The sequence below is a fragment of the Leptonychotes weddellii genome, chromosome 3 (assembly GCF_054177405.1).
Source record: "Leptonychotes weddellii isolate Sample4059 chromosome 3, ASM5417740v2, whole genome shotgun sequence".
Taxonomy (NCBI): domain Eukaryota; kingdom Metazoa; phylum Chordata; class Mammalia; order Carnivora; family Phocidae; genus Leptonychotes; species Leptonychotes weddellii.
Genome location: NC_138371.1, coordinates 156,938,766 through 156,966,652, shown reverse-complemented (window position 1 = coordinate 156,966,652; position 27,887 = coordinate 156,938,766). Strand labels below are relative to the sequence as shown.

Below are 27,887 nucleotides of genomic sequence, written 5' to 3'. Positions count from 1 at the left end.
GCAGAGCAGGGAGCCCGATGCGGGGCTCGATCCCAGGACCCTGGGATCATGACCTGAGCCGAAGGCAGACGCTTAATGACTGAGCCACCCAGGTGCCCCAAAACAATAAATCTTAAAAGTCATCATCATCATAAAAAAAAATAGAACTATGTATGGTGATGGGTGCTAACCAGACTCATTGTGATCATTTTGCCATGTATACAAATATTGAATCATTATGCTATATACCTGAAACAGATAAGCTGTCAATTACACCTCAATAAATGAGGAGGAAGAAGTTACGTGCAGAGAATGCAGAACTTTGCCCTCAAATCCTAAGGACCTGTCCTGCAATTCATACACAGAGGTTTGCCAAAGTCTCTAAATAGCATCCCTATCTGCTACTAACACTTCAAGCACCACTAGGTCTCCTTGATCATATGGCCCAAGTGGCAGAGAAGCTTGTATTACCGCCTTGAAGATCCTTCTTCTGTTCTGGGCTTCATTCAAACTAGCAGTAGTCACTCAGGAAATGAGCTGTAGTAACATCTCCAGATGACAAATTGTTGTTTCCAAAATCCATACAGGTTCACTAGGTGTTGTTTCTTTTTTGACTGTAGGTGGGGCCACAGGTAATTACTTACCCTTCTCCTTAAAAGGGATTATCTATCCTAAGATACTGCACACCACGGGAGCCCTAGAAATTTCACAGAGATAGAAAGACCCTGAATTTTTGTCAGATTTATTTTCCACCATTTTACACACATATATATTGCCACTTGGTCTACTTTTCACTGTTATTCAAGTCCTATATCCTTGCTTATCTGAGTGATAGTATTTCTGCCTTTCTACCTCTGCCTTTAATTTTTGCCAAAATTTACATCATATATTTAGGAGCTTTGATGTTTGGTGCATAAGTATTTCTAATTGTTATATCTTCTTGTTGAATTAATCATTTTAATTAAAAATGTCCTTTATCTTTTTTTTTTTTTAATTTAAAGTCTTTTTTTTTTTTTTTTCGTGATATTAGTAAAGTGACCCCTGCTCTCTTTGGGATAACATTTGCATGAAAAATGTTTCCATCTTTTCACTTTCAGTCTATGTGTACCATTAGATCTAAAGTGAGTTTCTTGCAGATGGCATATAGTTAGATCCTCTGTTTTTCATCCATTCAGCTAAACTATGTATTTTGATTGAGAAGTTTAATCCAGTTATATTTAAAGTAATTACTGATATGAAAGGATTATTTCCATTCGTTTTCTGTATGTCTTGCAGCTTTCTGTGTCCTTCCTTTCTTTTTTTTTTTTTTAAGATTTTATTTATTTATATGACAGAGAGAGACACAGCAAGAGAAGGAACTCAAGCAGGGGTAGTGGGAGAGGGAGAAGCAGGCTTCCCGCGGAGCAGGGAGCCCAACGCAGGGCTCGATCCCAGGACCCTTGGATCATGACCTGAGCCGAAGGCAGACGCTTAATGACTTGAGCCACCCAGGTGCCCCAAGTGTGTGTGTCCTTCCTTTCTTAATGCCTCCCTTTGTGTTTTTGTTTTTTTTTATAGTGACATGCTTTGATTGCCTTCTCATTCCTGTGCATGTATCTCACAATAACACATTTATTTTCACAGGAATCATATCTGCCTCACAAATATGTGATTTTACTGCATTCTTAAAAAGTTTTGATTCCAATCTAGCTACTATACAGTGTTATATTAGTTTCAGGTGTACAATATAGTGAGTGGTTCAACAACTCTATACTAATAACTCAGTGCTCATCAAGGTACATGTACTTTTAAAGCCCTTCACCTATTTCACCTATCCCCCCACCTACCTCCCCTCTGGTAAGCACCAGTTTGTTCTCTATAGTTAAGAGTCCTTTTTTTTTTTTTTTTGTCTCTTTTCCTTTGTCCATTTGTTTCTTAAATTCCACATATGAGTGAAATCATATGGTATTTCTCTTTCTCTGACATTTCACTTAGTATCATAATACTCTCTAGATCCATGTATTGTTGCAAATGGCATAATTTCATTTCTTTTATGTCTGAGTAATATTCCCTTGTACATATGTGATAATTGTATTTAATCACTCATCTACTGATGTCACCTGGGCTGCTTCCATAATTTGGTTATTGTAAATAATACTGCAATAAATATAGGGATGCATATATCTTTTTGAATTAGTGTTTCCATATTATCTGGGTAAAAACACAGTAGTTGAATTACAGGATCATATATTAATTCTATTTTTATTTTTTTAGGAACCTCCCATACTGCTTTCCACAGAGGCTACACTAGTTTGCATTCCCACCAACAGTGTATGAGGGTTCCTTTTTCTCCATGTCCTTGCTAACACTTGTTGTTTCCTGTTTTTGACGTTAGCCATTCTGACAGGTGTGAGGTGATATCTCATTGTAGTTTTGATTTGCATTTTCCTGATGATGAGAGATGATGAGCATCTTTTCATGTGTTTGTTTGCCATCTGTATGTCTTCTGTGGAGAAATGTCTATTCATGTTTTCTGCCCGTTTTTTAATTGGATTATTTGTGGGGGTTTTTTGGTGTTGAGTTTTATAAGTTCTTTACATATTTTATATACTAATCACATATATCACTTGTAAAAATTTTCTCCCACTTCAGTATGTAGACTTCTAGTTTTGTTTATTGTTTCCTTTGCTGTGCTCCTTCTCATTTCCTTTTGTATATGCTCTATAGATATTTTCTTTGTGGGTACCATTGCAGTTGCATAAAAATAAAATTTTCTAAATTACTTAAATTCTATTTTAAACGGATCACAAATTTCAATTGCATATAAAAACTGTACTATTGAATAACTGCTCCCCCTACTTTATGTTATTGCTGTCACACATTACATCTTTATATGTTGTATACCAATTAAATAGGTTCTTTTCTATGATTTAGAAATTTAAATTGTATACAAGAAACAAAAGTTTATACAAAACTTTATGCACCAAATTTACCTTAATACAGGTTACTATATTTGTCCATGAATTTCCTTTTACCTGAGAACTTATATTTTTATGGTTTTATGACACTAACATCTTTTGCTTTTACGTTGAAGGGCTGTCTTTTACATTTCTTTCAGAGCAAGTCCAGTAGTAATGAACATCTTTAGCTTTTGATTATCTTGGAAAGTTTTCATTTCTCCATTTTAGAAGGACGTATCTCTGGATACAATATTCTTGTTTGATGGTGTTGTTTGTTTTTGTTTTTTTTTGTTTGTTTTTTCTTTTCTTTTTGATCTTTCAGCACTTTGAATATATCATCCCATTCCTTTCTGCTCTAACAAATTTTTACTGAGAAATCTGATAATCTTACTGAAGCTCCCTTGTACATGAAAAGTCACCTTTCTCTTGCTGCTTTCAAGGTTCTTTGCCTTTGATAATTTGATTATAACATGACTCAATGTCAGTCTCTGTCATTTATCTGGTTGGAATTCCTTGAGCTTCTTGAATTTATATGCCCATTCCTTCCTCATTTTGGGGATGTTTTCAACCATTATTTCTTCAAATAGACTCCCTGTCCCTTTTTCTCTCTCTTTTCCTTCTGCAACTCCTATTAAGCTTATATTAATCTACTTAATAACATTCCATAACTCCCTTAGGCTCTCTTCACTCTTTTTTTCCATTTTGCTCTTGTGACTTAATAAATACAAAAGAACTGTTTTCAAATTAACTGATTCTTTCTTCTGCCTATTCAAGACTGCTGTTCAACCCGTCTAGTGAATTTCTCCATTTATTGTATTTTTCAGCTTCAGAATTAGTGTTTGTTTCTTCTTAGTATCTTCTGTTTGTTGATATCACCATTTTGTCCATGCATCATTTTTCTAATTTTGTTTGGCTGCTTTCTCCTTTAGCTCAATGAGCATGCTTAAGATAGTTATTTTAAATCCTTTTTAAGGCAGCTCATAAATTTACATTTCTTTAGGATTGGTTTCTGGAGTTTAATTTTATTTCTTTGGGGCATGTTTCTGTGTTTCTTAGAATGGGATAAAATATTTGCAAATTCAGATGTATGATAAGATATTTGTATCTAGAATATATCAAGAACCTTTTCTTTTAAGATTTTATTTATTTGTTTGACAGAGAGAGAGAGCACAAGCAGGGGGTAGCGGCAGAGGGAGAAGCAGGCTCTCTGCTAAGCAGGGAGCCCGATGTGGAACTCAATCCCAGGACCCGGGGATCATGACCTGAGCTGAAGGCAGAAATTTAACTGACTGATCCACCCAGGTACCCCTATCAAGAACTCTTAAAACACTGTAATTAAAAGAATACCCAATTAAAAAGTGGGCCAAATATCTGACTAGACATTTCTCCCAGTAAGATATACAGATGTCCAACAAGCAAATGAAAAGATGCTCAATATCCTTAGTCATCTAGGAAATGCAAAACAAAACCACAATGAGATACTACTTCACATCAGTAGCATAGCGGAATCAAAAAGTCAGATAACAAGTATTGGTGAACATGGAGATAAATTAGAACTCTCATACACTGCTGGTGGAAATGTAAAATGGCACAGATACAGTCTCAGAATTCCTCAAATGATTAAACACAGAGTAACCATATATCCAGCAATCTCTACTCCTAGGTATATATCCAAGAGTTTGAAATACGTTCACATATAAATATACATGAATATTTACAGCAAATTGCACATGATAGCCAAAAGATGAAAACAACTCAAAAGTCTATCAATAGACAAATGTCATACAAATACAGCATATGAATACAATGGAATAGTATTCAGCCATAAAAAGAAAGGTAGTGTTAATGCATAGTACAACATGGATGAGCCTTGAAAACATTATGCTAAGTGAAAGAAGCCAGCCATGGAAGACCACATATTAAAGATTTCATTCATAGGAAAGGCTGGAATAGGGAAATCTACATATTCAGAAAGTAGAGTAGTGGTTGCTCAGGGTTATGGGGTGGTGGCGATAGGAGAATGGGGAGAGCGAGAGTTAAAAGGTACAGTAGTTTAAGGGTGCCTGGGTGGCTCAGTCGGTTAAGTGTCTGCCTTTGGCTCAGGTCATGATTTCAGGGTCCTGAGATCGAGCCCCATGTCGGATTCCCTGCTCAGCTGGGAGTCTACTTCTCCCTCTCCCTCTGCTCCTCCCCTGCACACTCTCTCAAATAAATAAAATCTTTAAAATAAAAAGTTACAATACTTTAGATATGAAGTGATAAAAATGTTCTAAAATTGATTGTGGTGGTTGCACAAATCTATAAATATACTATAAAACACTGAATTATATACCTTAAATGGGTGAGTTGGATAATATGCTAATTATATCTCAACAAGGTATCAAAAATTTTACTAAAGGGGCAAAAGGACTCTAATGAATGTTTCTCCAAAGATAAAATATAAATAAAAATCAAGCATATTAAAATATGTTAAACATCATTCATCCTCATGGAAATATAAGTCAAAATACAATGAGAAACCACTTCATATCAACTAAGATAACAAAAGCCAAAAAAAGTTAAAGTCAGTGTTGGCAAGAATATGGAGAAATTAGTACCCTTATATATTGCTGGTGGGAATGTGAAATGGCATACCTGCTGTGAAAAACAGTTCAGCAGTTCCTCAACAAATTAAAGATGTAATTACCATTAACCCAGCTATTCCAGGTCTAGATGCCCATAAAAACTGAAGACAGGTTTTAAAACAGAAACTTGCACACAATGTTCGTAGCAGCATTATTCTATTCACAATAGTCAAATGTTAGAAAACAGCTCAAATGTCTGTTACCTAATGGACAAAATATGGTATATTCATACAATGGAATATTATTCACCCACAAATAAATTAAGTACTAATATATGCACAACACAGATGATCCCTGAAAACATTATGTTATGTGAAGAAAATCAGACAAAAAGAAACATATTCCACTTATATGAAATAACCACAATACGCAAATACACAGAGACAGACAGTAATCATTCTCAGAATTTGGGAGGAGAACAAAAGACAGGCATACAACTTTATGGGTACTGGTTTTCCTTTGGGGCAAAAAATATTCTGGAACTAAATAATGGTGAATTTATTAAATGCTATTGAACTGTACACTTTAAAATGTTTAAAGTAGTTAATTTTACACTATGTGTATTTTACTCTAATAGTAAAGTTAAAAAAAATGTTTTTTGTGAACATAGCACTATATAAAATTTAATGATCTTTATCTTATAAATTAACATGCATTTTTCTAAGAAAATGAAACCCTGAATGAAATGGTTTAATTCATTGTTTCAACTGAATTTTCTCCCAGATATATAAAGTGAATAATGTTGACGGATCTTTAGAATTTGAGTTTTCTCCTTCATTTGTTCAAATCTGTTCATATTTTTGAAAAGAAAACAATTCTACATATTTGTCTGACTTAATCACTATCTGGCTCATTTAACATGAAGATTTTTATTTAAATTTTCACCTTTCTCATATTTGTCAAGGTGGGCTAGTAGAGTGTTTTATCCATCTCAATATGAATTATTAAAATAAAGGTGTAGGACAATTTTCCAGTGTCAGACTTCTAAATATTTTTTGTCTAGTTTTGATTTATGTTTAAGGTGAATGTAAGTTGTTGGTAGTGTTTGCTAGTATGTATGTCCAGTACATCTCAAAGATTAAATTAAAACAGAAGGACAATATCCCTGGTTTGTGAGGCAGAACCACTTAAACTATTCCCATTAGGATAGTGATCTGTGAAAATGGGATAGGGTCTATGTTATGTGAATGGATATTAAATCATGGCAACAAAGAAATCAAGGCATGTAAAATTTAAACTTTGGAGAGTGATGTGAGCAAGGCTGTGGACTAGGAAGCTTCAGGCCCCCCTTCTCTCACATAGGGACCAAGTCAGCAGCAATATAACGACCTGAGTACATTTGTGAGACTCTAGAGACCAGTTGAGAAGCTATACATAGCACACAGACCAATGTAAAACCAAGAAACTATTCCAGAAAAACAAGTAGGAAAATTTGTGTCATTTTGTGTACCCTACTATGCCCTTGCCTTATATGACGTAAGTAGTGAAACTAGGAGGAAACCGGTCATACTGGGGCTCCTCCTTTAGGACAGAAACTAAAGAGTGCATTAAAAGTTCAACGTTCTGGTTAGTCTGGGTCTGTCCCGAAGGACTGGAATCCATCCCAGCTGACTCAAAACATTGAGAGGACCACTGGCGGTGCATTTTTTGAAAGCCCCTGAAAACAGACTCTATCACTGCAGCATGTTAGACATGCAGTTTTGCAGGCACACATCAAGTGGAACAAGAGATGGTGGGCTTATGAAAAGAAGCACTGATAAATTATTTGGTTAATTTGAGAGAACTAAAAGCATACACACACACTCAAAGATACATCATCAGAAAAGGTTTGCGAGGTCCTACACCTCTAGTTGTGCTGATCAGTGAAGGTCATCCCCTCTACACTAAGACAACCCATAAGTACAGGGGGAGATAGTGGTTTTTTCAAATGCTGAAGTCTCAATACAAATCATAAGGCACAGAAAGAAACAAGAAAACATGACTCAATCAAAGAAATAAAATGAAGCTCTAGAAACCAATCCTAAAGAACGCAAATTAATGAGCTGCCTTACAAAGAATCAAAAATAACTATCTTAAACATGCTCATTGAACTAAAAAAGAACACAGATAACAAATGAAATAAGAAAAAAAATAGATGCATAGACAAATTTATATTATCAACAAAGAGAAGCTATCTAAAAGAACCAAACGGAAATTCTGAAGCTGAAAAATACAATGAATGCAGAAATTCACTAGATGGGTTGAACAGCAAACTTGACCAGGCAGAATGCAGAATCAGTTAATTTGAAAAGGGGTCTTCTGAAATCATCAAGTAAAGCAAGAGGAAAAAATAATGAAAGTGAAGAGAGCCAAAGAGAATTATGGGACATTATCAAGTGGACCAATATATGCTTAATGGGAGAGAAAAGAGGGGGAAAAAAAAAAAGAGAGAAGAAAGAGAAAAAAAAAGGGACAGAAATTTAAAGAAATAATGGCTGAAAGCTTCCCAAGTCTGAGGAAAGAGATGGGTATACAAATTCAAGAAGCTCCAGAAATATGAGCCAGATAAATCCAAAGAGACTCACATCAAAGCACATTTAATCAAACTATTAAGAGACAAGACAAAGAAACACCCTTAAAATTAAGCAGCAAGAAAACACTACAAGATATATTTCATGAAGTCCATGATTTAAGATTAATTCTAAAATACTATAATCTATTTATTCGGTATTTCAAAACAACTTTCTTTTTTTAAAACATGCACTCTGATTATTTCTGGCAAACAAATGTCAACTAAAATGTCCTCTGATTTTATTGAATTTATTTATTATAAAACATAGCACATATACACATAAAACATGGAGAAAGAATACAGTCACTGTAACATATATCTTTGTGGATCTTTTAATGCTACCTCCTTTCAGACAAAAATAATTTCAATGCTTTAATCATCACCACTACTGTACAGGAATAATGGGGAAGAACAATGAACAAATAAGTAAATGTAATGATATTCTTGAGATACTGTGTTACCACTGTGGACTGAGGAAGATACAAATGCAGAATGTCTAAAAGCAAAAAAGCCAGTGTCACAGAATGGAATTAGAAGTACAAATATGAATACCTTTTTTAAGATTTGAGAGATGAGTCTCCAGTATCTCATATTTCAGAGGGTAAAAAAGTCCTTCTCTTACAAAATACAATTTTAATGGGGCATATTAAAAGGGACAGGAACCAAGTTCAAGGGTTTCCTCTAGCTAAATCTGGGACAATTTGAACATTACACAATTAAAAACAGCAATAGGGAAACCTGGGTGGCTCAGTACATTGAGCGTCCAGCTCTCTGCTCAGCGGGGAGCCTGCATCTCCCTCTCCTTCTGTCCCTTCTCGTGTTCTCTCTCTCTCACTTTCTCAAATAACCAAATAAAATCTTAAAAAAAAAAAAAGTAATAAATTCTGGAGGAAGAATAGGAAGGAAGGGAAGGAGTGAGGGAGGGAGGGATTAATATACATAAATACTTGATGCAGAAGGTAGAGATCTTCCTTACAGGAAAATGGTCACTGATCACTTTACAGAAAAATGAATTTGGAAAATCATAACTTCGTAAGCATCATAGAATGACTGTTCTAGGCACAAATAATCAATAAATGATAAATTAGTGGGGAGGGTGGACAGAAGGTATAAGGAGCAGAATATTTCCATTGTCTTAAATGTCTTCCTACAGATTGCTTGTCATTTGCAAGGAGAACATACAGTAGAGAAGCCAGAGAATACCTTGACCAGATGATCAAACTTAAAATCACAAATGGAAAAACAGATGAAACTTGAAAAGGACACACATTATTTATGTAATATTCTGACCTGAAATGCAGAATCTTAATCTAAATATGAATTGTTTCAGATTAGGCACACTTATTTAAATAACTAAATAGTAAATGAATAAATTTGATAAATATACTTGATCTTTCAGTATATGGAGCCCCACAATGATAAAGATTTTGCATCACTTTTGGTATTCAATCAATAGGTAGTGTGATTCATTTTCCAGAACACTTCCCAACTATTCTGTGGCATTAAACAAATTTAACTAAAATGTGTTTCCCATAACAGAATTGGTAGCATCCATACCAGAACCAAGTGTGTCTTGCCTTACCCTAAGTTCCAATTAAACTCATGGTAAAGATAAGCAGGGAGATTAAGAAGTGGAAAGATTTTTAAATTAAATGGAATATTCTTTTGGTGGTTTGCATTATTCCCTTGAAAATATATCCCAGAAAGATTTTTTATTTTGTGATATTGAAAATCACTGTAAAGACTGTGAGGATTCTGTGAATTTTATTCCCTCTATGTAACCTTCTTTCCTTGTGTCAATATCAATATCATTTTTTTATCTCTGTGGTTAAGTATGTTATCAGGATATACTTTGATTTGACTTTATTAAATTTTCCTCAATCATGGTGATACTTATCTACACATTTAAGCCTTAACTCTTCACAATTTTGAATGTTTTTCTGTGCCCTTTCTTTGCTCTCTAATTTAAAAATATCAGCTATCAGGGGAGCTTGGGTGGCTCAGTCAGTTAAGTGTCTGCCTTCAGTTCAGGTCATGATCCCAGAGGCCTGGGATCTAGTCCCATCTGAGCCTGCTTCTACTTCTCCCTCTGCTTGCGGCTCCCCCTGCTTGTACACTCCTCTCTCTCCCTGCCAAATAAATAAATATAATTTAAAAAATAAAGATATCCGTTATCCATATGTTTTTTATAGACAGTCTTTTTTATAACCTTTATTTTATTGTGTTTATATAAATTTTTCTTGTTCCTCGGTATTCTGTGATGTTTCCTCAAAATCAACTCATTTTCAGTTTTCCTCTGAGTAAATTCCATACATTGCCATGTGTTATTAATCATTTATAATAGTTCTACTTATAATGCTTACAATAATACTTCTGCTTTTCCAATTTTATTTCAGATCCACAGAGGAAAGGAAAAGCCAGATTTCCTGCATCAGAGATCATTGTTACCTGATGCAACAATTTTTTCTTAATTTAATTTTATTTTTTTTTAAGATTTATTTTTGTGAGAGAGAGAGGGAGTGTGAGTGGGGAAAGGGGCAGAGGGAGAGGAGAGGGAGAGAAGCAAACTCCCCGCTGAGTGCGGAGCCTGATCCCATGACCCTGAGATCAAGACATATGCCAAATCAAGAGACAGACACTCAACCAACTGAGCCATCCAGGTGCCCCTCTTCATTTAATTTTAATCTTTCTCTTCAGATCTATTTCACCCCACATTTTAATGCATCCATTAAAATATATGTGTCCTGAAACAGTTTTATTTGATGTATCTGTTTTTAATTTTCATAAATGATACTGTGTTACAAATGACCATCTATTTTCTCCTTTTTTAGGCAACACACACTCTTCTCCTTTTTTTAAATTTTATTTATTTGACAGAGAGAGTGAGAGAGAACAAGCAGGGGGAACAGTAGAGGGAGAGGGAGGGGGAGGGGGAGTAGTCTCCCTGCTGAGCAGGGAGCCTGATGCGGGGCACCGTCCCCAGAACCTGGGATCATGACCTGAGGCAAAGGCAGATGCTTAACCATCTGAGCCACCCAGGCACCCCTTTTCTTTCTTTAAAACATTTGGTTACATATCCATATTCCTAGTAATGATCATTTAGATTACATGCAATTATCTTCTACCACAAACAACACTATTATAAAAATCTTGTTCTAAATCAAGTAATGGAATTTCAGCCTTGAAGCATGTGCATATTGGTTTACTTGAATAATAACAGATTATTTTTCCATAATATATGTACCAGTACAAATCTTACCAGAGATGGTAATAGTATCAATCTTCCAACATCATCACCTATATGTGTATTATCTAATATACAAAGTTTCACAAATTGATAGCTTTAAGGCACTACCTTGTTTTAATTTGTATTCATCAATTTAATAGTAATGACACAGATAATCTTCACATATAGCATTTAGTGATTTTATCTTTCCCAACTCTTCCTATTTATCATTGTCTTCCCATATCCATAATGTATTCCATTTATCCTCTTGTGATATGCCATCTGAAGTTCCTGTCCAGTGTTCTATAGATTTGCTTTTTTTCCACTAATGTATAAGATTATATAAAATCATGAGTTTTAAAAGCACTATATATTTGTTATATAATATATATATTATATAAAACAAAGGACTTGAAATGGGTTTAATTATTTGATATGAATTTGAAACACACTGTAATTTGTTTTATAACATATTTACCTCTCTTCCTTAGTTAATATGAAAACTTACTTTGGGGTTCAGAAAAATTATTAGACATTGCCAGCTTTTTGTGACTGACTTATGACAACATTATCAATGAGAACACCCACAGAAAATGAAAAGTCTAAGAAAATCTTAAATCTGTATTACCCACTTATGGATAATCATGAATTAACTATATATATATATATATATATATATATATATATTAGGGTACTGATACAAAAAGTTCCCCATTGGACCATTATTTCACCCAGTAGTGCAAAGTTACATTTCAAGGTACTATGAATTACACACTACAGTGAGTTTCTATAAAGAACAAGATTGGGGCGCCTGGGTGGCTCAGTTGGTTAAGCGACTGCCTTCGGCTCAGGTCATGATCCCAGGGTCCTGGGATCGAGTCCCGCATCGGGCTCCCTGCTCAGCGGGGAGTCTGCTTCTCCCTCTGACCCTCCCCCCTCTAATGCTCTCTCTCTATCTCATTCTCTCTCAAATAAATAAATAAAATCTTAAAAAAAAAAAAAGAACAAGATTAACTTAGGAATAACAAGGTTTTAAATCTTGGTTGGAACCCTGAAATCCTGGGAGCACACTAAAATATAGTTTCAAAGTCACTGATGTACAAATACATAAATCATGAAGGTTTATGTAAACAGAATAACATACACAGAATAGAGAGATTTTCTATGTCCAAGGTAAGATACTTTTTGCATTTGGACTATATCTTATTAAAACATATCTCCTAAAATATTAGTGCACAAAAAGCATTTTTGAAATGGTAAATTTTCAGTTATATATTAAATTTATAAATGAAAAATTATTTATGATTAAAAAACCTTCATTGAGGGGCGCCTGGCTCAGTTGGTAAAGCGACTGCCTTCGGCTCAGGTCATGATCCTGGAGTCCCGGGATCGAGTCCTGCATCGGGCTCCCTGCTCAGCGGGGAGTCTGCTTCTCCCTCTGACCGTCCCCCCTTTCATGCTCTCTCTCTCTATCTCATTCTCTCTCTCAAATAAATAAACAAAATCTTTAAAAAAATTAAAAATAAAAAACCTTCACTGCATACTCTTGATATTTTTCTTGCTGTCATTTTCCCAGGCTTTTTCAGAAGGTTTAGGACATCTACCACCCTCAGTTCAGTGATGGTATTCTGAGATCGGATTATTCTTTAAAGTTTAATATCTTGAAAATCCTAAGGTAGTTAATACTATATGTAAATATTTTATTAAGACATGTTACATTTATATTCTATTCTTTGCTATTCTTTGTTTAGCAACTCATTCCTTGGGCTTCAGCAATACTTATTATTTATATATACCTCTGGAACCTAGGTGATTTAACAACCTCCTTTCCTTACTATTTGTCATTGATGTTATACTTTCAGGCATTCTTACTTTCTTGCTTCTTTTAGACCATTCTGAAGTCATTTGTAATATACCTTGATACTTTGTATTTTTTTAAATTTTATTTTATTATGTTAATCACCATACATTACATTAGTTTTTGCTGTAGTGTTCCATGATTCATTGTTTGCATATAACACCCAGTGCTCCATTCAATACATGCCCTCTTTAATACCTATCACCAAGCTAACCCATCCCCCCACCCCCTCCCCTCTAGAACCCTCAGTTTGTTTCTCAGAGTCCATAGTCTCTCATGGTTCTTCTCCCCCTCTGATTCCCGCCCTTCATTTTTCCCTTCCTACTATCTTCTCTCTCTCTTTTTTAAACATATAATGTATTATTTGTTTCAGAGGTACAGGTCTGTGATTCATCAGTCTTACACAATTCACAGTGCTCACCATAGCACATACCCTCCCCAATGTCTATCACCCAGCCACCCCATCCCTCCTATCCCCCTCCGCTCCAGCAACTCTCAGTTTGTTTCCTGAGATTAAGAATTCCTTTTTTGCAGTGCTTCACCCAGGCTATATACATTTTGATACAGCTATAATTTAGATTTATTTGATGCTGAGCTCATATAGCAAATTTAATTCAACACAACTTGCAGGTATTGACAATCTATTACATAGATAAAAACTGAGCTAATTTTGAAGTTACAAAGTTGACTAAGGCACTCCCTACTGATTAGTATATTATCAAAATTAGGTAACTAAATATTAACTGTGGATAAAGTACATATGATAAATGCCAAGCCCTGGCAAAAATATTGTACTTAGTTGAGCATGGATGGCTTAGACATATTTACATATCCTCATAAAAAAATCTAAAAAGTCCTTCCATTTATAGTCAGAAACACAGAAGAGAGAATCCAAACATAGGCTGAACCCTATTAAAAAACTGAACAACCAGTTTACTTGATTGTAATATAATTTATCAACTGCCAACATGATATCAAGTTGAAACTTGGTTTAAAAAAATTAAGTTTCTATCTCAAGCCTTCTGGGAAATGCATTCCATTATATCCAACCTAAAATGACATACTTGTGTAATTGAAAAAGTTAATATAGTCATCTTTAATAAATATTTTAATAACATTATAATATGAATAGCAAACTGCTAATTTCCTAGAAAATACAAAATTATCCAAAGTGAAAGAAATTATATTGTATCATAAAATGCACAGGTAAAATCTGTTTTTCAAAAACAGAATGGCATAAGTAATAGACTGTCATGAAAATAAAAGCAATGCCTAAGACATAGACAATGTAATATATCAATATAATATAGTGTTGTAGGTAATGGAATCTAGACACAGGAATCACGATACACCATAGCACTGAAGACAGGATTAGTCACGGTAACTCCTAAAATGAAACCTGCACTATTGAGTTTATATTCAAAATGATTTTATTTTCAGTTTTTCAGTTGTTTTGTTGTAAATAACTAGAAAAGAAATATATTCAGTTATAATCTGACATCTCAGACACCTGCAATACAGATATGATATGGTTCTTTGTTTTGCTTTTGCTTTTAGTTGTAAAATATTTCACAAATTAAGGGAATGTTTATTCAATTACATCATTTTAATTATATATACATAATATACATATATGAAAATATGTATGTGGTGTGTATATATATATATATATATATGAAAATCTTTCTAAGGAACAAAAGGTTAATTTAGTTGTTGATGTTAACTATTCCTTTCATTAAAATGTTGAAAACCAAAAAAAAAAGGGGGGGGGTGCCTGGGTGGCTCAGTCAGTTAAGCATCTGCCTTCAGCTCAGGTCATGATCTCAGGGTCCTGGAATAGAGCCCCATGTCGGTCTCCCTGCTCAGCTACCTCTCCCTCTGCCTCCCCCCCCTGCTTATGCTCTCTCTCTCTCTCAAATAAAGTCTTAAAAAATAAATAAAATCTTGAAAACCTGCAGCAAATTTGTGTAAATTTAGCTCTGTACTAGAGCATATGACTTAATACTTCTTGGAGAACATACACCTGCTCTCTCACACACACAAACTGAATTAACAGAGGGTACCTGTTTGCATGTGTACAAAAGTGGAGAGTAACAATGAATGTAGTTAAAAGTGAAGAATATTTATTTCCCATCATATAATAGCAATTTTGAACTAAAATTTATAAATCTGTCACAGCATCAAAGTCATATTGATTTGTATTAGATCAGAGAAAAAAGGAAATTCTTTTTTTTTTTTTTTCATTTGCTCATTCAACAAATGATGCATTCCTTAAAGAATTTTAATAGGCTAGGGGCGCCTGGGTAACTCAGTTGTTAAGTGTCTGCCTTCGGCTCAGGTCATGATCCCAGGGTCCTGGGATCGAGCCCCGCATCGGGCTCCCTGCTCTGCAGGGAGCCTGCTTCTCCCTCTCGCACTTCCCCCTGCTTGTGTTCCCTCTCTCGCTGTGTCTCTCACTGTCAAATAAATTTAAAAAAAAAAAAAAAGAATTTTAATAGGCTAAAGAATGAGTCTACCTGTGGAGTGTGGTTGAGAGGGAAAACAGTCCTATCAGAGCAGAAAGAATAACTGGAGCACAGAAAGAGAAGCAGGAAACCAAAAGGTGTATTGGACTATCATAATAGTGAGTAAGGAAAGGGTTAAGGTATAGGCAGAGAGAGACAAGGGGCCCTTGACTAGGCTGTGAAAGAATGAACAAGAGATAAGGAAATAGACCAGACCACCTGGCCCTGGATGTTAGGAAGTATTTTTCTTTGGCAGCTACAGTGTAATCACAGAAAATGACCAAACCTCAAAGAATTAAGTCATTAAGAGTGTTATCAATAGTCCCTGATCAAAAAATAAATAAATAAATAAATAAATAAATAAATAAATAAATAAATAAATAAAATAGTCCCTGATCAAACCAAGAGGGCACAAGAATCTCAAGGCCGCAAGCTTCCCATTCAGTTCTCAATAAAAGACTGCCACTAAAAGCCTTCAGTGGCAACACATTCGGGGCCCCTCTCACTCTAGAGAGCCTTCTCTTTCCTTTCTGTTCTCACCTTCACTTAATAAACTTTCACTTCGCCCTTTTGTGTCTGTGAGATTCATTCTTCCACTCCATGAGACAAGAACCTTGCAATCCTGCAACACTACGGTTAGAAGTTGTGTTCCCAGATGTAAACCTAGCAGCACTGACATGTCAGCAAAGCCTATGACCAGATCACTCATAAAAATACACACCACAGAGATTTCTGTCCTCAACAAGGCATCTCAAGAGATTGTTACCTGGTTGAATCATATCCTGTTGCAAAAAATTCATAGATGATAAAGTAAATGATAGATTAAGGTCAAACTAAAAAATATCTGTGAAAGCAAGTACTCCATGAGAATAGTCATACCATTCTTATTACTATCAAAGGAACATGCCTAGCTTATCTACTTTTTGATTCAACCATCACTGAAACTCCCTACAGCCATTCCAATTTAGGTTATAGTTCCTTCATGTTATGAGGAATTAAAATGCCCAGAGAGAGATATGAGACACTGCATAAAATGCCCACTTCTCTTGAAATGTAGTCTTTTTTTTTTTTTAAGATTTTATTCATTGAGAGAGAGATAGAGAGCAAAAGAGAGAGCATGAGCAGTGGGGGAGGGGCAGAGGGGGAGAGGGAGAGGGGGGAGCCAGACTCCCCACTGAGCAGGGAGCCCAATGTGGAACTCGATTCCAGGACCCTGGGATCATGACCTGAGCTGAAGGCAGACGCTTAACCAACTGAGCCACCCAGGCACCCTCTTGAAATGTAGTCTTAAGTAATGTCTGGGAATAAATGTAGTGGCTAGATAATTCATGTTGTGTTAAAATGGTGAAGTTTCCAAAATCATGAAATCTGCTTATTGAGAATTATTCTGTAACTTATCACTACTGTAGTATTTACTAATTAGATCACAAGATGTTTAAATTACGTTAAAAATTTACAGTATGAAAAAGGAAACTTATCAGGAAACCAAATCACAATATGGATTCACTTGCAAATGAGTATGAAGATGATGATTTTTATAATTATCAGTATGTTAATTAGCAGGTGATTTTCTCTCCTTTTATCTCTGGTCCTATCGCCACATTAGCAACCCAGTTTATATAGCCAACCATGTAAGCCAAGGGAAATTTGAAAGGAACACTACGCAGGAGCAATTGAAATTGACACGCAGTCTGTTCGTACACCCTTAAAGACCACTCTGAGTTTAATGATTTATTCAGATCTGTTGGACAAAGACAACTTCTTTCTTCACAAATAGTATGCCACTGTACTTCTCAGGCCTATATTTTATTTACTGACCAGGGAAATTTTAAGTATTGAAAATTTTATCTATAATGACACTGGAGAAGAGAAAAAGGGTACAATGGACAGCCCATCAACTTACAATTTCTGGAAGTTATGAAGTATTGAAATAGATTAAGAGAAACATCAATCAGTATCAAGTAGCACTGGAAATTATTTGTGAAGTCCTTTGAAACAAGTTGGGGACGATATAAATGATATGTATATTTGGCTAAACATTACAACGTTGTTATATATTTAATATACATGCATTTGTAGGTTTCTTTGGAAACTGCAAATCACTCAAGCATTATTTTTATTCATAAAAATGAAATGACAAAATATTTCAGTTTTTTTAGACAATTAAAGACTTCACAAATAATAATTAACAGAGTAGAACTTAAAACCATACCTCAGCTTTTGTGATATTTTGCTTTCATGACATTTGCTAAGTAACTCTAGCATACATATTTATATAAATATTTTATTTTTATATATATAATACATACATGTATATTTGTTTTGTTTTACTTTGTTTTGTCTGAATGTTTAAGGTTGCTAGTTTTGCATCCTCAAACTTTTTTCCCCTTCTTTTCCAGAGAGAGACTGCCAAAGTACCATGCATTGTTTCAATCTCAGGGAAAGACTGTAAACACTTCTGTCTTTGGCATCTTGGTATCAGAGTTGCACAAGGAAAACAAAACACAGTCAAGCATTGGGGGGAACAATGCTTTATTTACATAGAGAAGATACAGAGCAAGATCAGCTTCAGAGGTGGGTGGCTGTTGGCTCCCCAAGGCCAGGAGATCTCTCTTAGTGGTCTTCCTTGCACACATGCACACCCCTTTCATCCCACCATAGAAGGAACACTCTCCTTTCCCTAGAGAAGACAGATATAATGGTGTGGTTGGCCAGGTGCCACGTAACATACATGCTTTAAGAAAAGACAAGAGGACTCATTGAACATGAAACAAGATATCCCCACTCAAGTTGATAATCCCAGCACAGATTGTCTGGGCTCTTCATCTCTTCCTAAGGAAGTGTTCCAGGCCCAAAGCCCATTCTTATGTGGCTGAGTAGAGGTTAAAAGAGTGTGCACATGAGATAGGCATTTGGATAAAAAGATTAGAAGTTAGCCTGGAAACCCTATGAAGAACATTCTTAAATAAGCTTTCAGTAATATGAAAATACACATTCTCTGAGAAAAGAAAGTTTTCATTACTGTGATATGACAATTTCAGAGGAAGAATAAGTCATTTTTAATGTTTTTAATAATTGTAATACCAAACATTTCTAGCTGAAAATGTTATGTCGTCTGTCAAATTTGCATTCATTTTCTCCTTAATGTCTGATTCCAAAATAGTACTATCAGGTATCTCTTCGTGATTGCAAAATAATGTCATAGTCTAAAGGTGAATATGAGGTCAACATTTAAAAAAAAAAATGAAACTGACGTTAATTAAAGGTAAAAGAAAGCACAGTGCAAAGCAATTATACCTTCATCATCTTTCATATCAAAATAAAAATTACACTGTTTTTTAAGTTCTTTTATTCTGCTTATACATTATTAAAACAAGTTTACATAGTACAGAATGATTTCAATGGAGATAGGACTTCAAACATTTGGGAGGATAGCAAGTTATTACATCATATTTCATCAAAGAATTATTTCATTTTTTTAAATTTCATACCTGCCCATTTATGACTAATTTTCCAGTTTTTTTTTTTTAAGATTTTATTTATTTGCGAGAGAGAGAATGAGAGACAGAGAGCATGAGAGGGAGGAGGGTCAGAGGGAGAAGCAGACTCCCTGCTGAGCAGGGAGCCCGATGTGGGACTCGATCCCGGGACTCCAGGATCATGACCTAAGCCGAAGGCAGTCGCTTAACAAACTGAGCCACCCAGGCGCCCCCTAATTTTCCAGTTTTATTAAGATATAATGACAGAGCAATATATAAGTTTAGGATGTACAACATAATGATCTGAATTTCATATATTGTGAAATGATTAACACACAATAAGTTTAGTTAACATATATCACCTCACACAGATAGAAAACAAATTACCTTATGTGAACTCTTAGAATCTACTTCCTAAACTGTCATATATATATATATATATATATATATATATATATATAAAATATATATGTGTGTGTGTATATATATATATATGACATATATACATATACATGTAATATATATATTATACAGTATGGTTAACTATAGTCATTTTGTTAGACATTACATCCCAATACTTAATTATAACTGAAGTTTGTACTTTTGATCACCTTCCTCCAATTCTCCATACCCCTACCCCTGCCTGGTAATCACGAATCTGATCTCTTTTTCTATGAGGGTCGTTTTTGTTTGTTTGTTTGCTTGCTTTTTGAGATCCCGCATATAAGTGAGATCATACAGTATTTGTCTTTCCCTGTCTGACTTAGCATTATGCTTTCAAGATCTGCCCATGTTGTCTCAAATGACAGGATTTCTTTTTTTATCCCCAGATAACAGCCCATTGCACATACATACATATACCACATCTTTATCCATTTATCTTCCAATGGACACTTAGCTTGTTTCCATGTCTTAGTTTTTCTAAATAATGCTGCTATGAACATAGGGATGCAGATATCTCTTCAACATAGTGACTTCGTTTTCTTCAGGTAAATTACTACAAGTGGAATGCCTGACTTATATGGTTGTTCTATTGTTAATTTCCTGATAAGCCTCCATCCTGTCTTCCATAGAGGCTATTCCAATTTACAATCCTACCACCAGTGCACAGGGTGCACAAGGGTTCCCTTCTCTCTACATCCTCACTGGCATTTGTTATCTCTTGTCTTTTGGACAATAGCTATTCTGGTAGGCATGAGGTGATATCTCACTGTGGTTTTGATTTGCATCTCCCTGATGGTTAATAATATCAAGCATCTCTCCATATATTGGTGAGCCATCTGTATATTTTCTTTGGAGAAATGTCTATTTAGGTCCTTTTCCCATTTTTAAGTTGCATTATTTGATTTTGTGTGTGTTTTGCCATTGAGATGCATGTCCCTTATCAGATACATGGTTTGCAAGCATTCTTTACAATTCCATAGGTTGTTTTTCCATTTGGGGGATCATTTCTTTGGCTGTGCAGAAAATCTTTAGTTTGATACAGTCTCCCTTGTTTATTTATTTTATTGCTTCTGTTTTAGGTGTTACACCTGAAAAATCATTGCCAAGTCCTATGTCAAGGAGGTTTTTTCCTATGTTTTCGTTTAGGAGTTTTATGGTTTCAGGTGTTATTTTTAAGTCTTTAATATATTTCTAGTTATTTTTTCTTTTTTTTAAAGAAAGGGAGAGAGAGCAGGGGGAGTGGGAGAGGGAAAGGGAGAGAGAGAATCTTAAGCAGGCTCCCCGCTCAGTGCCGAGCCCAACGTGAAGCTCCATCTCACAACCCTGAGATCATGACCTGAGCTAAAATCAAAAGTTGGATGCTTAAATGACTGAGCCACCCAGGCGCCCCTATTTCTAGTTAATTTTTATGAGTGGTGTAAGATAAGAGTCTAGTTTACTTATGAATATACAATATTCTCAGCACAATTTATTGAAGAGGTTGTCTTTTCTCCATTGAGTATCCTTGGCTCCAGTGTCAAATAGTAGTTGACTGTAAATGCATAGGTTTGTTTCTGGACTCCTGACTCTGTTCCATTGTTCTACAACTGTTTTTACTTAACATACTACTTTGACTGCCATAATTTTATAATATAGTTTGAAATCAGGAAGTTTGATGGCCTTCATTATTAAGATTTTTCAACATACAAATAAAATTACCATGATCTTTGTAAATGATCTTCCAACCTCTTAATTTATTCTTTATTCTATTTAAAATTTTTAAATGGTCACTTTAAATAATATTTAGAATTATGCATCAATGTTCAAAAAGTGAACAGGCATAAAGTTTTGTATTCACTATGGAAAGTATACAACTAAAGAGAAATGACATAAAAATAAAATAAAATCATTGGAGAGATGAAGAAGAGGGCTTCATAAGGTTCACATATTAAAACAGAAATCTTTGTGATCAAAATTTTATAGGCCCCTGAATAATTTCTTCTTATTATGAAGAATCCTAATGTCTTCCTCTGTAAAATATGGCTCATGCATATAGATTTATCCTACCTTTGGAACGTCCGTATCTGACTTTATAGAGTTAATTCAGTCCCTAAAGTATACATTTCCTATTATCTCCCATAATGTAAGACTTTGGATTCCTCTCCCTTTTCTTTTTCTTTTTTTTTAAAGATTTTATTTATTTATTTGAGAGAGACAGAATGAGAGACAGAGAGCACGAGAGGGAAGAGGGCAGAGGGAGAAGCAGACCCCCCGCTGAGCAGGGAGCCCGATGCGGGACTCGATCCCAGGACTCCAGGATCATGACCTGAGCCGAAGGCAGTCGCTTAACCGACTGAGCCACCCAGGCGCCCTCCCTTTTCTTTTTCAAATGTGGTCTATCACATGTTTCAGTGATGAGATGAAATCATTATTAATAACTAGAAATCAGTAAGATATTGACCCCTGCAACATGAATTTATCACATATATATTTATGATAAACTGTTCCATTCCCATAATTTCTCTACTGTTCCCTGGTTATTTACTCACATAATCTGGATTTTGAATCCAAACAACAAACATTATTTAAAATGTGCTACTGAGAGTACACAAGGATTTCCATAAATGTCACACATTCAACACATAACATCTTAGTAGCCTAGATAGGAAAATGACATGTCAACGACTAAAAATTACCATCTAATTCCTCCTTTATACAGAGTTCACATTATCACAAATAGACTGGAAACAGCTTCTGCAGATCTTCAGTTTACTAAGGAGGACTTGCCCTATCAGTCATAGTAAATCCTAAGTAGTTCCATCTGCTGCTCGTTTCACAATTGCTCAAGATCTCAGTCATTTCACATCATTCACTAATTAACACTTACCGGAGTTTTTTGTTTTGTTTTGTTTTTTTTCTTTAAAGATTTTCTTTCTTCATTTGATAGAGAGAGAGGGAGAGAGAGAGAGTGTCTGCAAGCAAGCACCAGCAGGGGAAGGGAGAGGGAGAAGCAGACTCCCTGCTAAGGAGGGAGCCAGATGCATGGCCCAATCCCAGAACCCCAGGTTCATGACCTGAGCCAAAGGCAGAGACTTAACTGAGCCACCCAGGTGCCCCAACACTTACCTGAGTTTTAACCACAAATATTTACTTAGCTAAGCAGTTTCCACATATATATCCAGACCAGATAATCCCAAAGTGAAGCAAAACCTTCATCCACAAAAACCATGATAAATGATATAACATTTTTTTTTCTAAATTAATTTTACGAAATTCAGAAAAACCAAGACACTTCAGATAAAAAGCACAGGATCTAATGTGGTATAAAATAGTCCATGTAACTCTTTTAATATAAAAAGTAGTACAGTATAAGGATTACCAAAACATCACAATTTAAGAAAACCATAAAACCACATTGCTAAAAAAGAAGACACAGTCTAAGAAAAGTTAGTGTTATGCCATGACCAGCAGTCAGCTTTTTAGATTTTATTTCGCCTCCATTTTAATTTCTTTTCAGCAAAGGACTTTAGTTACAAACCTTGAAACACTTGAAACTTCAATACAAGAGTGAAAAAAATCCAGCTTTCATTTTGGCCTCAAAATTTTCTCCCTCTAAAAGAGCCTTCCATTCACTTACTACTCACAGCTTGCAGGGATCCAAGATTAAACTCCTTTTCCTTTCAATACCAACTGTTTTTCAGCCAAGACTATAAATCTCATTTCAGTCATTTAAAATTAATTATTTCTAGGACACCTTATTTAGGTATAACCACATTATCCTAAGCAAAAAACAGTTATCACATCACTGCTACTTTCTATTTTAAAGATTATCCAATTACCATGATGTCACAAATTCTTTCCAAAGGGATATTTTACTTTCCTTTCTTGTTTCTAAGAAACTTGAGAAATCTATTTTCTTTGATATATATATATATATGAAAAAAACCTATAAAATACATGTTAAAAACATTAATTATAGTAAATGCTACATTTCATTATAAATGAAACCAAATGACTCAGAGTCTTACGTTGCAGTGGGAATCTGTTCAAGTGTTAATTCCCAATGTGCAGGAGCCATTTGAGTTATTAAATGTGCCCTTTAACTCATAAATACTACACGTTATAGGGTGGGTTGTGTTTCATATATTGAAAGTCCTAACCCCCACTATCTCAGAATGTGACATTATTTGAAAATAGGATTGTTAAAGATATCATTAGCTAAGATGAGGTCATACTGGAGTAGGATAGGCCCCTAATCCAATAAGACCTGTGTCCTTATTAAAAGGGGATATTTGGACACTGACAGGCACACAGGAAAACACTATACAAAGATGAAGGCAGAGATCAAGGTGATGCAGCAGAAGCCAAGGGAATGCCAAAGATTGCCAGCAACCCACCAGAAGCTAAGAGAGAGGCCAGAACAGATGCTCCTTTATAGCGCTCAGAAGGAACCAACCCTGTGACTCCTTGATCTCAGACTTCTGGCCACCACAACTGCGAGACAATAAATTTCTGTTTAAGCTGACTAGGAAGGCCTTCATATTCCTCTCAGCTTGATTAAACTTCACGCACGTTTCTTCCTGACTTTTTGTCCCTGAGCTTCCTTATCTTAGCTTATTTATTTTAGAAAACTTGCAATTATAATTTTTTTTCTCTACCCCTTGGAGATGTAAATCTTATCCCCTCCTCTTGCCAGTTTTACAAGCCAGGAAAATCTTTTTCAAAGACCTGGGAGACACTCCTTTGAAACGTAGACATCAAGAAAAATGGGGTCCCAATATCCTCAGGCTTGGAGACTTCTTTAAGCAACAACTGGCGAACATGGATGAGCTAATCACATTGACCAATCTATCCTCCATTGCCTTGCACTTTTTCACTAGCTCACCCCAGCGCTAAAAAGCTCTCCTGCCTTTTTTTTGAACGAAGTTGAATTCAACCTCTCATCCTTATTGCATTAGTCTTGCATAAAGTCTCACTTGCCTATTTATCTCTGTCCAATTCTATTTTTCATTGACAAAACCACCCAATTTGTGGTACTTTTTTACAGCAACCCTAGTAAACTACTATGATAAGTAGTGTCTATTGAAAGTCTGGCAAATTAATAAGGTAGAGAGCTTCAAATACTAGATTTAGAAAGAGTGGGCTTAGAAAGAGCAGAAGTCTTATCTCTAGAATTTTATAGCTAGAATTACCCTTGGCAATGGCTTCTACATACCTAAGAAAAATCACTGGCAGCTAAAAACTACATAAAAAGACCATCAATTACTACAGTTTCCAAATATAGGGAAACACAAGTCAGATAAGATAGTATTTAGGGCAGAGTTTAGCATCAATTTATAATTTCAATAAATGTTAGTCGCATGTGTGTTTGTATATATGTATATACGTGTGTATATATAAACATGTGTATGTATATATACATGTGTATTTATATATATATACACATATATTTCAGTCATTACTATTAGATACACATATTTCAAGCTTTGTGTAGAGGTAGGTGTAATTAATTTTAATGTAAAAAGCACTGAATGATAATCTGATATTTTCATTTTCATTTTCCTTGTGGGTAGATATTAAAATATCCTTGAGATCTTATTGGCTTATAACTCTTCAGCCAATCCCTATCACAGATAAGTCAATAAGGTCAACCAACACAATGAAGTCTTCCTTAGATATACAAATTGCCATCAAATCTCACAGTTCCCCACTATGTTCTTACAATATGCAAGTATTTGTCATTTTGTTTCACTCACCATAATTTTCGGGCCACCGTTCTTTTACTTATACTATCTCCCCTTTTCCAGGAAAGCCCTTGACCACTTTTCTTCACCTACTACCTCTCACTAATTTCTTCAAGAGTCACCTCAGGCTCCATCTCTTCTACCAAGTCCACCCTGAGTGTGGAGGATAGAACCTTACTGCCTTACTGCTGTGCTGTGGTTGTCCTTCTGTGCCTCCTTTTTTTTTCCTACTTTCCATCTTATATTCAAAAGACCAGGTTATCTCTGGGTTCCTTCAACTTACTGAAACACTCCTGAGTTTTTCTAGTCTAGGGCTAGTATTTATTTATTTATTTATTTATATTTTTTTTAAAGATTTTATTTATTCATTCATGAGAGACAGAGAGAGAGAGAGAGAGGCAGAGGGAGAAGCAGGCTCCTGAGGAGCAGGGAGCCCAATGAGGGACTCGATCCCAGGACCCTGGGATCACGACCTGAGCCGAAGGCAGATGCTTAACCATCTGAGCCACCCAGGCGCCCTAGGGCTAGTATTTAATAAATGCTCAACAAATGTCCATGTAAACAAACAGAGCTATGAATTCTAGTTTTTACTAGGTAATGTAGAGGTAAGTGAATATTGTTTCATTTACAATAATATCAATTGTTCCTCATGTCATGTTCAAATTAATATAACAGGATTTTAATGCGTATCACTTAGAGATTTCTAATTTATTTTTTGAGACTTATAATTCAAACATCAGTAAACAAACTAGGAGTTCCTATAAGAAAGGGCTGTTTTCTTCCCCTACAACCTTCTACCTTTGTGATAGTACTCAAAACATTCAGTTTATTTTCTAAAAGCTCTGCTTCCGCATTCCTCCCAGGAATACTGAAACTTTCAAACTGGTTGCAGATGCCATTCATGTGTTTCAACAGTGGAAATGAATTATTTTGCAGCGGGGGGTGGTGAATGAGAAAAATATATAAAATACTGTACAATGTGCCATTCAAATCTTAGATATCTGATATGGTGTCATACAGCCATAGTCTGATCGATTGATACTGCCTGTCAAATTCTATCTTAAACTCTGCTTATCTTTTGAACCCCTCATTCCGTGCAGGGGACCACGTTGAAATTCATTCATTAGCATCATGAACTTATTAAATTACGAAGAGTGAGATTTTCTTCTGGAGTGATGCTTCTCAGTAAATCAATGTACCCAAATATATTCTCTGACTTCCTAACCAAGCCACCACTCCCTTACATCTGGATAACTGGAACTGCTTCTTAATGCTTGTCTCTGCCTTCTCATTTCCACTCCTATAATCAATTCTCCACAAGCAGTCAGCATGAAATTTTACCACACAAATCAGATTATGTTATTTTCTTTCTTAAAAACCCTCGAGCGATATTCTATTGCCTTGAAATAAAATCCAAACTTCTTCCTACACCTTCAAGGCAATACAGACAGGGCCGCTGCCTGCTTCCCCCACCTCACCTCCTACTGCTGCCCCCCACACACCAACCCGCGGCCTGTGGGTCTCCTTCTGACACTCACATACACCAAAGTTTTTATTTCCTTTTTTGTGGTCTCTGCATCTGTTATTGTTTCCTCCCTCTAGAAAAATCCAATCCTAAATCTCCCCATGACTACCTCCTCCTCATTATTTCTACTCAGGGTGAGTGGACCCAGTCTATAGGATGTCTGTGGTCACCTTTGACTGAGTTCACAGTCTTTCTTTTAAGTTTTATTTTTTTTTTCCATTTATTTTTTTAATTAACATATAATATATTGTTTCAGGGGTACAGGTCTGTGATTCATCAGTCTTACACAATTCACAATGCTCACCACAGTACTTACTCTTCCCAACGTCCATCACCCAGCCACCCCATCCCTCCCACCCCCCTCCACTCCAGCAACCCTCAGTTTCTTTCCTGAGATTAAGAGTCTCTTACGGTTTGTCTCCCTCTCTGGTTTTGTCTTGTTTCATTTTTCCCTCCCTTCCCCTATGATCTTCTGTATTGTTTCTCAAATTCCTCATATCAGTGAGATCATATGATACTTGTCTTTCTCTGATTGACTTATTTCGCTTAGCGTAATACTCTCTAGTTCCATCCACATCGTTGCAAATGGCAAGATTTCATTTTTTGATGGCTGCATAATATTCCATTGTATATATATACCACATCTTCTTTAGCCATTCATCTGTTGATGGACATCTAGGCTCTTTCCATAGTTTGGCTATTATGGGCATTGCTGCTATAAACATTGGGGTGCATGTACCCCTCCGGATCACTACATTAATATCTTTGGGGTAAATACCCAGTAGTACAATTGCTGGGTCATAGGATAGCTCTATTTTTAACTTTTGAGGAAACTCCATACTGTTTTCCAGAGGGGCTGCACCAGCTGGCATTCCCACCAACAGTGTAGGAGGTTTCCCCTTTCTCCTCATCCACGCCAACATCTGTTGTTTCCTGACTTGTTAATTTTAGCCATTCTGACTGGTATGAGGTGGTATCTCATTCAGGTTTTGATTTGGATTTCTCTGATGCTGAGTGATGTTGAGCACTTTTTCA

General features: G+C 35.6%; 1 long non-coding RNA gene across 1 annotated transcript in view; it reads right to left on the bottom strand.

Moving 5' to 3' along the window:
- The window catches only part of LOC145720824 (uncharacterized), a 243,529-nt gene extending 221,582 nt beyond the window's left edge, over positions 1-21,947 (bottom strand). The window contains exon 1 of the long non-coding RNA XR_014144032.1: positions 21,896-21,947. This is a non-coding gene — a long non-coding RNA (uncharacterized LOC145720824). The remainder of the gene's footprint in view (positions 1-21,895) is intronic.
- Positions 21,948-27,887: the final 5,940 nt, after the last annotated feature.